Source organism: Leopardus geoffroyi, chromosome D4, assembly GCF_018350155.1.
Source record: "Leopardus geoffroyi isolate Oge1 chromosome D4, O.geoffroyi_Oge1_pat1.0, whole genome shotgun sequence".
NCBI classification, from domain to species: domain Eukaryota; kingdom Metazoa; phylum Chordata; class Mammalia; order Carnivora; family Felidae; genus Leopardus; species Leopardus geoffroyi.
Genome location: NC_059342.1, coordinates 21787012 through 21799375, shown reverse-complemented (window position 1 = coordinate 21799375; position 12364 = coordinate 21787012). Strand labels below are relative to the sequence as shown.

General features: G+C 41.3%; 1 long non-coding RNA gene across 1 annotated transcript; it reads right to left on the bottom strand.

The window, feature by feature from the left end:
- Window positions 1-229: 229 nt before the first annotated feature.
- Window positions 230-8418, bottom strand: LOC123592811. The gene is made up of 3 exons (XR_006709948.1): window positions 8354-8418; window positions 4974-5007; window positions 230-390 (listed from the first exon to the last, which is right to left on the bottom strand). It is a non-coding gene; the product is annotated as an uncharacterized LOC123592811 (long non-coding RNA).
- Between the last annotated feature and the right edge of the window lie 3946 nt (window positions 8419-12364).

Here is a 12364-nt window from a genome sequence, read left to right as displayed (position 1 = left end):
GGGGTCAGAGTGACCTGTGTCCATAGATACACTCCTTAGTTACCACAGTGGGGCTTTCAAATCCATATGTCTCTCCTATACAGGCCCTCTTTGCTGGCAAAGGTCTGAGGAGTCTCCATAGGGGATGGCAAGGGCTAAACGTAAGGCCGCACAATTTCTTGCGGAACCTTATTTCCTTTCCTACTGGTTCTTTTCCCAGGGGGCCTGTCGAGGGCAATTCCCCAACAGACTATACCCCTGGTAGTTTTAAGGCCAAATTACCTAAAAGCAGGAGTACAAGAAGCTTCAGTGTCGGTTGGCCGCCTTGCAGTCACCAATCCGTCCACAGCCCAGGCTTTGCCACTCAGGCTGGGGTGGCTCGGCTTCCAGCATTAGTGTCTGTCAATTGTCCTGGAAAAGTACAACACTCTTATTACACCTCGGTCTGGAGTAGGTTACAAAATAAAAGAGGAAAGATAAAGGTTAAAATATTCCTTTTACTATTATTGATAACCCAGGTTTGAGAACCCCAGTTTGATTGAATGAGAGCTAAATTGCCCCATCAATGAACTCCAGAATCAGGCAGATTACCACCTAGTAATACACAGGACTGGAGAAACAGAAGACCCACTCACACTCTCAAGGAAGAGAACAGAATTAATCAAGGCAAGCATGCCCAGTTAATTCTTCTTAAACTTTCTGTGTATGTCCTTTGACCACCCTAAAGGCAGAGTAAGTAAAGAAGCAGAGTGGAAATTACCTAATGAGCTCTCCTGACATGACTAAGTTATCAAGAGTGGGGAAGGAACATTTGGTACTCCCCACCCCCACTTCAGCATTAAAAGAAAAACACAACCCCCTGCCCAACATTTACAATGTAAAACAAATCAGAAACTACTTTAACCCTGACTTACTATTAGTACACTAATAGCTAATCAGGAGCCTGGGGCAAAAACATCTTGATTAGCTGCTGATAAAACTCTTTGGAAGTGGATCGTCTACATGACTCAAAAGGAGAACACGGCCCTATACGCTTCAGGACTTTTTCATCAAAAATACATTTATTTACTATTCCAGCAAATATGGCCTGTGGCCTAGCTCTACCTTCATATCTGCTGTTCTTGAATTAGTCATAAAGACATGTATAGAAATAAAGACCAGATTTAAGGCCGGAATATATAAAATAGCAAAAAAAAAAAAAAAAAAAAAAAAAAAAACAAAAAACTATAAGTGGTGTCAAGTACCACCACCATTTACCAAAGGTGAACTTCTAGCAGCAACATTAATGGCTTTTCTGTTACATCTGTACAGTGATATATGTACATAACTATTTTTAATTTATTAAAATCTCATTTGTATAGCTGACCACTGCACACCAAGTAACATGCAGAAGCAACATCAACAGATGAAAAAAGATAGTCCTGAGCCTCAGCAAGTGTCCTCATACAATGTTGTTAAAATACAGTGTAGCAAATGCAACAATCAAGCATGCAAAAGTGCAATGGTAGCAAAAAGGAGAATGTGATCACAACATTAAAAGGACTTCACAATAATGTGTAAATGGAGTTTTGCAAAATGAAGTGGGTTTTTCAGGTGCACAACAGGGAGAAAGGAATTTGTGGTGGAAGGAAAAACATAATCCAAGATAGTGAACTGTTCAGATACTCCAGGAAAATGAAGTAGGGAATAGCAGGAGAAATGATTACAGGATTTAGACACCATGAATATCTGTAAGCAGAAAGCCACTGAATGATGACTCAACTGATAGACCACATCTGCATTTTAGCAAGACTACTCTAATGGAAATTTCGAGGACCCATTCAAGGGGGGAAGAAAAAGGAATTACTAATTCCTGCAAGAAACATTATGGGCCTGCCACGGAAACCAGAGAACAAATGAAAAGGTCTTCAAGAATCAGAACCGAATATGCTTGATGAATTCAAATCTGGTGATAAGAAGTCATGAGGGAGGAACAAACAATGGTAATCCCAAGATTTTTGCTTGTTTGAAGGATCAAATGATGAAGCACCTTAATATGCTCTTACCCATATAACAATGTACAAGGAGTCCTTAAAAGTTACAAAGATGGGAATCTTTGAGTGACCTTGCAGTGATCAAGTCCACTGGAATTTATCTGTTGATGGCTCTGAGTTCTCTTATTCTTCTGTTTCCGTGGTCTTTTCTCAAAGATTAAATTATCTGAGGATCTGGCTTTCAGTTATTATCTACAATTTGCTGGTTCTGATATCTTAGTGTTAACAATTGTTTGGTCATTAAGAAACAGTCTATCATCTTTGTCTTTGTCATCTTTACATGCCTCCTTTTCTTGAAGTTTTTTTGCATCAGTTTCAATCACACATTTAATCTGTATTTTATTGTGGTAAAATATACATAATGTAAAATTTTACGTTATTTTATTGTTTTCTTTTTTTTTTCCTGGCAAGATGTCTTCTCAAGAGGCTGTACCATTTGCATTCCCATTAGCAATAAATAAGATTTCCTGTTGTCCCACATCCACACCAGGAAGTGGTATTGTCAGTTTGGGGTATTTAGCCATTTAACAGATGGGTGGAGCATCTAACTGGGGTTTTGTTTTTCTCTAATGCACCATGCATATCATTTTCCAATAATTCCCCAATGTTCAGCAACTTATGCATGCCTATTTCTCATTTACATATACTATCCACTAAGGTGTCTACTCATATTGCCTCATTTATTTCAATTTGGGGAGTTTACTTTCTTATTGTGACATTTTACTACTTCTTTGAATATTTTGTGTGCATATCTTTCTTTAGATATGTGTTTTGAAAATATATTCTCCTAGCAAGGGGGCTTGCCTTTCCATTCTCTGAACGCTGTCCTCACAGAGTGGATATTTTAAAATTTAATAAAGTCCACATTACCAATTTTTTTTCTTTCATGGACGTGCTTTATATGTTGTATAGAAAAACTGTGCTTCATTCACACATTTAGTCTTTTTTTATGGTGGCAAACTATGCATAACATAAAATGTTAAGTGTTCAATTCAGTGATATCAAAGTGCATTCACAGTGTTGTACAATCATCACCACCACCCACCTCTAGAACTTGTTCATCACCCTAGAGTGAAACTCTATACCCATAAAAATAACAACATCCCAATCCCCACTCATCCCAACTCTCCAAAACCGCAATTCTACTTTCTGTTTCTATGAATTTGCCTATTCTAAATATCTCAGCTAGGTGGAATCACACCTTTATCTTTTTGTGACTGACTTACCTCACTTAGCATAATAGTTTCAAGGTTCATCCATGCTGTAGCATTGATCAGAATGTCATTCCTTTTTAAGGCTGAATAATATTTCTGTGTGTGTGTGTGTGGGGGTGTGTGTGTGGGTGTGTCTGTCTGTCTAGGTACAATAAACACATGTATTATAGGGAAATGTAAAAATACTTACTTGATATTGAAAGTCTGAGATAACTACTTTTCTATTTTGAGGAAATTTGTCTCTTAATGATTATATTTTGCCGGGAGTTCAATACCACAATGGGAAGGAGGGCTTAACCCCTACCCTGACTCACTGAATCTCTCTTTCTTATGTGGAATATAGAAACCTGAATGTACTCTCTAAAAAAAAGGCTATTCTGTCATAAATTTCAGATAGCAAGAAGAAACCCTCAAGAGGTTCAGAAGTTTAGTTCAGAGAAGCAACCGGAAATTCAGATGATTACCTGGCACTGATAGGACTTGCTTGATATGAAAACAGAACTGTAAATCTCACAAGATTAGGTGATCTTGTAAGAATTTCAAAACTTCCTGCTATTAGTGAGCAATCCCGTAAGAACAGCCTCCCTTAAACATACTGATGATATGCTTCACAGCTTAATATTCAGCAGCCTATGTTTTGGCTAAATGAGCTTCAGAAAGAAACGGACACTTGTGGTTTAGTTCCATCTACTTTGGAGCTTCTGGTTAAATAATCTGCTTCTGCTGTGCTCTGTCATCTTACCATCTGTAAAATGGAGGCAGCTTGAAAAACACAGCCACAGAAAAGATGTACAGCTTTATGCGCAGTTGTCTTCATTTGTTTAGAATACCAGTAACATTTTAACTATCACTCAAGGAGTGCACATGCTACTTTGAATCATCTAGGACAAAACTCTGTCAAAATAAGAAAAGGAAAGGGGCCCAAAATAACTATGATTTTCCCAAGGGGACACAATTATTTTATGGTATATCTGGGATAAGAACCCACATATCATCGGCCCCAGTGCATTGTTCTCTTATTGGGTTTTGAACGATACAGAGAAATAAAACTCTTCTGTTATATGTAACTGGTGCAAGACTCGGCATGATAGGAATTGGAGAACTGCATATTAAGAAGAATCTGGAAAATTCTTTTTTTTCTTTTTCCAAAAAACAGTTTTTAACATTTGTTGATTTTTGAGAGACAGAGACAGAGCACAAGTGGGGGAGGGCAGAGAGAGAGGGAGACACAGAATCTGAAGCAGGCTCCAGGCTCTGAGCTGTGAGCACAGAGCCCGACGGGGGGCTTGGACCCACAAACCGTCAGAACATAACCTGAGCAGAAGCCAGATGCTTAAACGACTGAGCCACCCAGGCACCCTGAATCTGGAAAATTCTTAAAACTAAATAAGCTATATACTAGATACATAGAAAACAGTGGTGCCTGAAGATGAGTCAAGGAAGAACAAAAGGAGTTCTTGAAGGTGTATATGGGCTGCAGTTCCAAAAAGGACAGGTGAATTCCTGTTTCTGGCACTTTGGAGGTTCCACCCCAATATACAATATTAAAATAAAATAAACATTTGAACTAGATCATATTTAATTCTGCGTGTTCATGTAAGCCAACAAAATATCCCAGGTATCATCTACATTGTCATTTTGTTTTTATCTTGAGGTTTCATTTCTAAAAGTCTTTCCAAACACAAAACACAGGTTGGAGAAAGGTATATGGGAGGCGACATAGATAAAACAAGCTCATTTCACTTACCATGAAAATTAACATCCAAACGAATTCTTCACAGCTGAAAATGTCCAAACAATTTTCATTTTAAGGCAAGGCTTCTGGAAAAATCATGCTGAAGGACTCATAATTACCCACATGTCCCTTATCTGTTTCCATACATATCACTATATATTATGGGAATTCTGAGTGGCAGAGAAGCATATCCTGGCTAAACATCTCCATGCCCATAATGCAGATATGATGGTCTCAAACCAACCTGAGGATATTAGAGCCCACTTTTTCCATTACTAATATTAATAGAGGACAAAACTTAATATACTTTTGCCTGTATAAGCTAAATCACTTCTTCATTAAAATGGATGGCCCATAAATAAGTCTGTAGTGTGGGCGTCATTGGATGCCAAATGAACTTTTGTGGGTTTTATTAACATCGTGGGTTTCTAGGGAGGATCTACTCAAAAACCCTGAGTCTAGTTTGACATTTGCAACTAAATTATCATGTAACCTTGAACAAAGGGAGTTCATTATCATAAAGGAGGGATATTAATACTTCCCATCCCTACTTTGAGGGGCTCTTATAAAGTATCAAATAAGGTAACAGAGGTGTATATGAATGCACACATTTTCATTGGTATTTGTACATGCTTGAAAATAACTCTACAGAATGCACTATAAAAATCTTGATGATATGGATCCCCAGACTAGTTCCCAGCTCTCCCATTGAAACTACGTAAATTAACAAACACCAATGTATTTCCTTAGTTAACAGAGAACTACAAATACTGCTTCTTGCAGTACCTTGTCCCAACCATCTGCCTTCCTCTTTACATCAATCCTCAATTCAGAAACCCTGGAGATTCGTTCATTAACTCATGCACACAATTATTCATTCAGTCAAAGAAAATTTTCTTCTCGGTAAACAAAACCTTCTCTAGTAGGTTTTACAGACATGTGGACAACACAGATGAATATCCCCTCTTTCTAAGTAGAGGGGGAGGCAAAAATAAACAAATGAGCAAATATTTAAACTTAAGTATAAACATATAAACAAAAACTAAACAAATGGATAAGAAACTAGTATATTAGGTAAGTGCTAGAGAGCACTAGAAAGCAGGGAAGGGATACTGACATTATTAGTTGATGGGAAGAGGTTGCAATGCAAAATTAAGCAATCAATGAAGGCTTTATGGGGAGACGAAATTTAAGAAAGAACATGAGGTGAATGTGGGAGACAGCAATGTACCTATCTGAGGAATGAATGTTGCAAGCAGAGGCAACAAGCAGATGGAAAGCAGTGAGGCAAAAGAATGTGCCTGGAATAGTCAAGGAACAGAGAGGATGTCAGGGTGTGGAGGATAGAGCGAACAAAGTAGAGAGGAGAAGGAAATGAACTTGGAAAGGAAATGGAGGCCCAGATTGCCAGGGCTGTGGAAGCATTCTGAGGACGTCGGTTTTTGTCTTGAGTGAGCAACTGAAGTGACTTGAGTATTATGATATGCCCTAAGTTTTAACAGAATATCTCTGGATGCCATGTTGATTGGAGACTGGAGAGGAGTAACGACAAGATCAGGAAGAACAATAATTAATTAATTTCAAGAAGTGAATTACCCAAGGATATACCTTCTACTCTATGAATGTAGAGGAGGGGTTAGCAAATAAGGGTCCACAGATCAAATCGGGTTCTCAGCCTGTTTTTGTATGATCCGTGATGTAATCATGGTTCTTACATTATGAAAGGTGTTGAAGAAGGAGGAGAAGAAGGTACAGAACCTGTACACGGACCACAAAGCCCAAATATCTAAAATCTGAAAAATGTGTTCCACCACCTAATAACTGGCTGCTAGTAGATCCTCAACAAAACTGGAAGAAGACATGAGTCCCTTAGTTGCTAAAAATATTACAAAGTGATACGTGTCAAGGAACATTCATGTCTTTACCCCTAATCTTCAAAACAACAATGCCATTTCCACTGAGCTACTGAAAATACAGTCTGGTTTTCAAAACAATAAACGAGGAGATATTTTCTCACATAAGCAATGTCATAACAGCTTTCAGGGGAAGTTGAAGTAGCAACAAAAAAAAAATAGTAACATTGAAATAGCAACAAATAAAATAATAACAAAAAAATTCTTAGAGAACTTTAAGCTTTACAAATAATTTTCATGTTCACCATCTCATTTAATCCTTAAGTCAACTCCATGAGATAGGTATTATTTTCCTATTAGAAATTACTAACTCCTGGGGCACCTGGGTGGCTCAGTCGGTTAAGCGTCTGACTTCAGCTCAGGTCATGATCTCGCGGTTCGTGAGTTCGAGCCCCGCATCGAGCTGTGTGCTGACAGCTCAGAGACTGGAGCCTGTTTCGGGTTCTGTGTCTCCCTCTCTCTCTGACCCTCCCCTGTTCATGCTCTGTCTCTCTCTGTCTCAAAAATAAATAAATGTTAAAAAAAAAAAAATTAAAAAAAAAAAAAAAAGAAATTACTACCTCCTAAACCCTTAGTGATTTCACAAGAAAGGTGAATGCTGAGGTTGGGTTTTTTCTTATATGGGAAAGTTGGATGCTAAAATCAACAGGTATTTTCAGTTCAAGCCAGCAGACTAGAAAAACACGTTTACTTTCTGTTCCTCCTGGAAACCATAGTTAATAAAAGCATAGAAATACCAAAATGAATACCAATCAAAGCCAAGACAATGTGGCAGTCACAACCAAAGAAAGATTTTGATACATTTCTAGGAGGCAAAAAGTGAAATGTAAGACCGATGAATGGAGGGATCAAGAAAGGACTTCCAAAGAAGGGGCTGCACAAGGCCAGTGAGCTTCTGCTGAGCCCTGTTTCTAGTAAACAGAAGAGAGAACAGGGGTTGAAACCTAGCAGACAAAAGTTATTTTAGGGGAAAAAAAAGTTCACTTAACGAGTTTCATGGATCACTCAGTCTTCCCTCCATATTAACTCTGTATGAATTACCTCAGATTGCTGGTGGGCAAGACAAGGGAACAGGGAGGGAGTGTTCCATCACGGGGTGTCAGCTATGGTTCACTGTCCCTACTACCAATTCCATTCAAACTACACACCCCTGGCTTCATTTACTAGACTGGAGATTGGTGCTTCATAAATTGTCAAATGAGAAGGAATCCTCCTGGCAACTATAATTTGCTGTTAGTATCAAAATATTTTTATTAATGATTCAATTAATCGCTCAAAAATTATTTTGCCTTCACAAGTTCTGCCTCAACATATTGGCTTCTGCCAAGGCAAATTAGCTCAGAAGAATCATTGCCATCTAATATATTTTGCCGTTAAGGACAAGTAAGAGAATGGTCTAGATTTCAAAACAGCATCCCTCCTGTCTACTCCCATTTGACAAGAAAAATCAAGAGGTAGATTTTTATGGGATGTCCTCACCCAAACTTCCTTGTATTGTCCTGAAGCCCCAACACTCATCATATGCTGATTTGCCCCTTTGTCCTGGGAAATAAAAAGATGGAAAGAACATGACTGTCATTTATTGTGTCCAAATATATCTGACATAATCATCTTTTTCTTTTTTTTTTTTTTTTTTTAATTTTTTTTTTCAACGTTTATTTATTTTTTTGGGGACAGAGAGAGACAGAGCACGAATGGGGGAGGGGCAGAGAGAGAGGGAGACACAGAATCGGAAACAGGCTCCAGGCTCTGAGCCATCAGCCCAGAGCCCGACGCGGGGCTCGAACTCACGGACCGCGAGATCGTGACCTGGCTGAAGTCGGACGCTTAACCGACTGCGCCACCCAGGCGCCCCCATAATCATCTTTTTCAGAGTTCCTAGAAGAAATCTTTGCCCAACATTGTACAAGCTTGCTATTTCTGTTCAAACAAACAACATCAAGAAATTGTTCCTTACTGAACTCAAATGATATCAAAGGGATTGTAGTTAAATGTCATATCTATAAATCATTTGTGCTCCCAGAGAGATTAGAAAGGGCTTATATTTCTCCTTTTTTTCAAGCGGCATTTGGGTCTGAGCAAACCTTTTGTATCCTACCAACCTCCAACTTGGTTGGGGATGGAAGTCCAAACTGGCTCTAACATACTATAAAAGCTCTCATAAACAGAGCACTGAAATTAATTGTATAAGATACAAATATGCCCAATGCTACTTTAAATATACAAAAAACTAAATACAGTAAAAGCCTCAGTTTGCGAGCATAATTTGTTCCAGAAACATCTTGTGATCCAAACACTTGTATATTAAAGCCAATGTCCCATAAGAAATAACGGAACCTCAGATGATTTGTCCCACAATCCAAAAATACTCATACAAAAATCATTATGATACTGTAATGTGATACAAAACAATAAAGAAAATATAAAATATAATGAAACATAAATGCACTTACCTTTGAAAACTTTTGTGGCTGGTGTGAGGGAGACAAGAGAGAGGAGGGCTGTTGTGTAGGATGACTTTCATTATCACTAATGGAGGTTGACTACACTACATACAGTATTAGTAAGCTCTTGTCATATACTTATTTAATGGAACCGGCAATAAGGCAGCAGAGGAAAGGGGCTATATCTGCAGGCAGCCTGACCTAGAATGAAGCAATGCATTCCTAAGCTTATTCTTGTATGGAAAAGCAAAGGACTGTCCATTGGTGCTTTGAAGTGACAAAAATACACTAGTTAGTGTCAGTTGTGGGCACCTCCCACTGCTCTGAAAAAGCACTCATTTCTGCCAAACACTGTGACCCGAGACAGAGCATCTGAGCATGGGAGACCATCACCCACAATCCCACAGAGAAATAGAGAGAGACCGAGAGAAAGAGAGACAGAGACAGAGACAGAGACAGAGACGGAGAGAGAACCATTGGCTCAATTGTCATGTGACCTTTGACATCACGTACTCCTTGTATTGCAAGACATCACTCATTTATCAAGTTAATATTTATTAGAAATGTCTACCTGTCTTGTGGAACACTTGCAGAACAAGTTACTCACACTCCAAGATTTTACTGTGTGTATATATATAATATATATTACATACTATGTATAATATAATAGTATATGTATAAAAATGTTTAAGTATATATATGTACTTTTGTACTGATTATAGGATTCTTGGTTCTGAACCTTATGCATGGCATGCCCCTGATATGCAACATCATTACCATGAGAGAGAAAACACTTCAATGAAGTGAACCAAAGAAACAAGATTCAAACTAGGCAAAGCCACACGTAGGCCAAGATTTTTCAAACCTTTTTCTTCATGCTGAAGTTTTCAGCTCCTAGACAGTAATACAAGTTTCTCTCGCCAGACACCCAGGCATATCTCTCCCCTCTTGAGCATATGAATCTCTAGAATTATATTTAAATGCCAACAAGGTGAGGTGAAGAATGGACCCGGCTGGCATGCTCACAACGACCAAGTTGTGGTGATGTGACTTTAATCCAATACATTGCTCCACTATTAACTTACAATAAATGATATATTTGCTTTCTAGACATTAGTGAGATGCCTTATTAGACACATTCCTAGAAGGCCGGAGAAACTGACTTCTAATCCATATGGAACTGGTGAATTCCCTTCAGGTAGACCACAAGGTATCTAGAATACAGTCTTTATATATTCACATATAATCTTACGTACTTGGATTCTTCAGAGTAGACCAAAGAGAAACTCTGGGCTGCAAAGCTCAGTTACAAATGTGGGATGGTGCTATGCTTACAACTGGCGGTCTGTGAGCCATGGTCTTCTGAGGCCAGAACCCATTGCGGCCCTGATTAATGTATGAATTGAACTTCTGTTCAACGGAGGTCTGGTACTGGGCAGTGCCTATGCTCCCCGTGAGTATGGCACGGTGCAAAGTACCCTAAGAACTAAAAAAAAAGGGAAAGAAATAACGGTAGCATACGATGCATATACGGTAAGGAGGCGTCACAGTCCAGAGTAAGAGCTCTGGAGTCACTCCGCTGGGTTTGAATCCCGGCTAAGCCACCAGCACCTGCCTGACCTGAGCGGTCTCAATTGTAAAGGTTTTGCCAAATTCCCGAAAAGGAAGAAAGCAAGAACTTGCCTGCCACGAAGGGAGGTCTTGGGGCGCAGCATGCAGTCAGGTCAGGGTTTGGCGTCCGCTTGGAAGGGTGATGCTCAAGGCCTGGGCAGCCCTAGCAAAGATGCACCTGGCTCTAGGCCTCACAGGGAAGCAGAGAGGGTCCCGGGGGCAGCAGGCCACCCCCTCGCAGTGTCCGGAGCTCCCGCGCTCCTCTTTCTTGAGAGAAGGGCTGGCGACACACACCCAGGCGCTGAGACGCCCCACAGCCACCGCACTCCCCCACAGTCACCACGCAGTGGCCCTGCTGCTTGTATACAATTGCCACAGGCAGCCGGAAATCTATACACCAGCCAAGGGCTGCTGGCCGCAGGCGGGAAGTCCAGAGGCGGGAGGCTAAGGGGCGGGGCTTTGGGGCCTCGCCCTTTGCCCTTTGCTGAGGTCACTGGCCATGCTGCGCATGCGCGCCCCTGTTTGCGCCATCTTCCTGGGAGGCGGCACAAAGGCCCGGCTCAGTCCCTCAGGCTCAGTGCCTGTTTGACTGAGAAAGGAGTCAGAAGCTCAGGAGGCGCTCTCCAGCTTTTTTACTCCCATCTCTCAGTCGTTTGGCGCACAACCAGCCTGATATGGGCAACCTGCTTTGTAAGTTTCGTTTCCCACCCCGCCCCCGCCGCCGCCTCCGCCGCTCCTGCCCGCTGCCTCGCGATGTGTGGCCCCTGCACCCCCCCTCCCGCGATGCTGTTCCACCACCTGGCCGGGACCACCCCGCTGCTCCTTCACTTGCCCTGGGCCCTGGGCGCAGGCTCTTCCAGCGGAATCCTAGGCCTTTACCGGCTAGTTTATACGTCCAGCCCAAGAGGCGGTACCCCATCCCGCAGGCCGCAGGTACCCCTCTGGGGATCCCTCCCTTGGTGAACTGGAGTCACTCTCCGAAAAAACCTGTGCTGTCTGCTCGTAATTCCATGATGTTTGGACACTCCCGAGCCAAAAGGATCCCTCCTCTGGGGCGCAAATTCACTCTCCCACGTTCACTATCTGAGAAGGTAGAGGAGGCTGTGGAGCCGGTACCATCCAGGCACTTCCCACTTTTGTGCCCATTTGGGGTGGAGGAGAAGGTCCAAGAAGATCCCAGAAAAAAGATGGAGGATCTGGTAGAGACCAAAGGGCAGAGTGGTGGGAACAGGCTCCCCCATCACGTTGGGGACATACCATTAAAATCTAGTCCCTTGGAGACCGGTGGGCTTCTCACTTCCTGGCAGCGCAGTCCCGCGCCTTTGGACCTCCATCCTAATCCTCCAGAAGACCGTTTGAGGGAGAATACCCAGAAGTCTCTGATGCACTGCCGCCCTGTAGGCCGCGCAGTCACCTCCCCACATGGCCCAGCCGG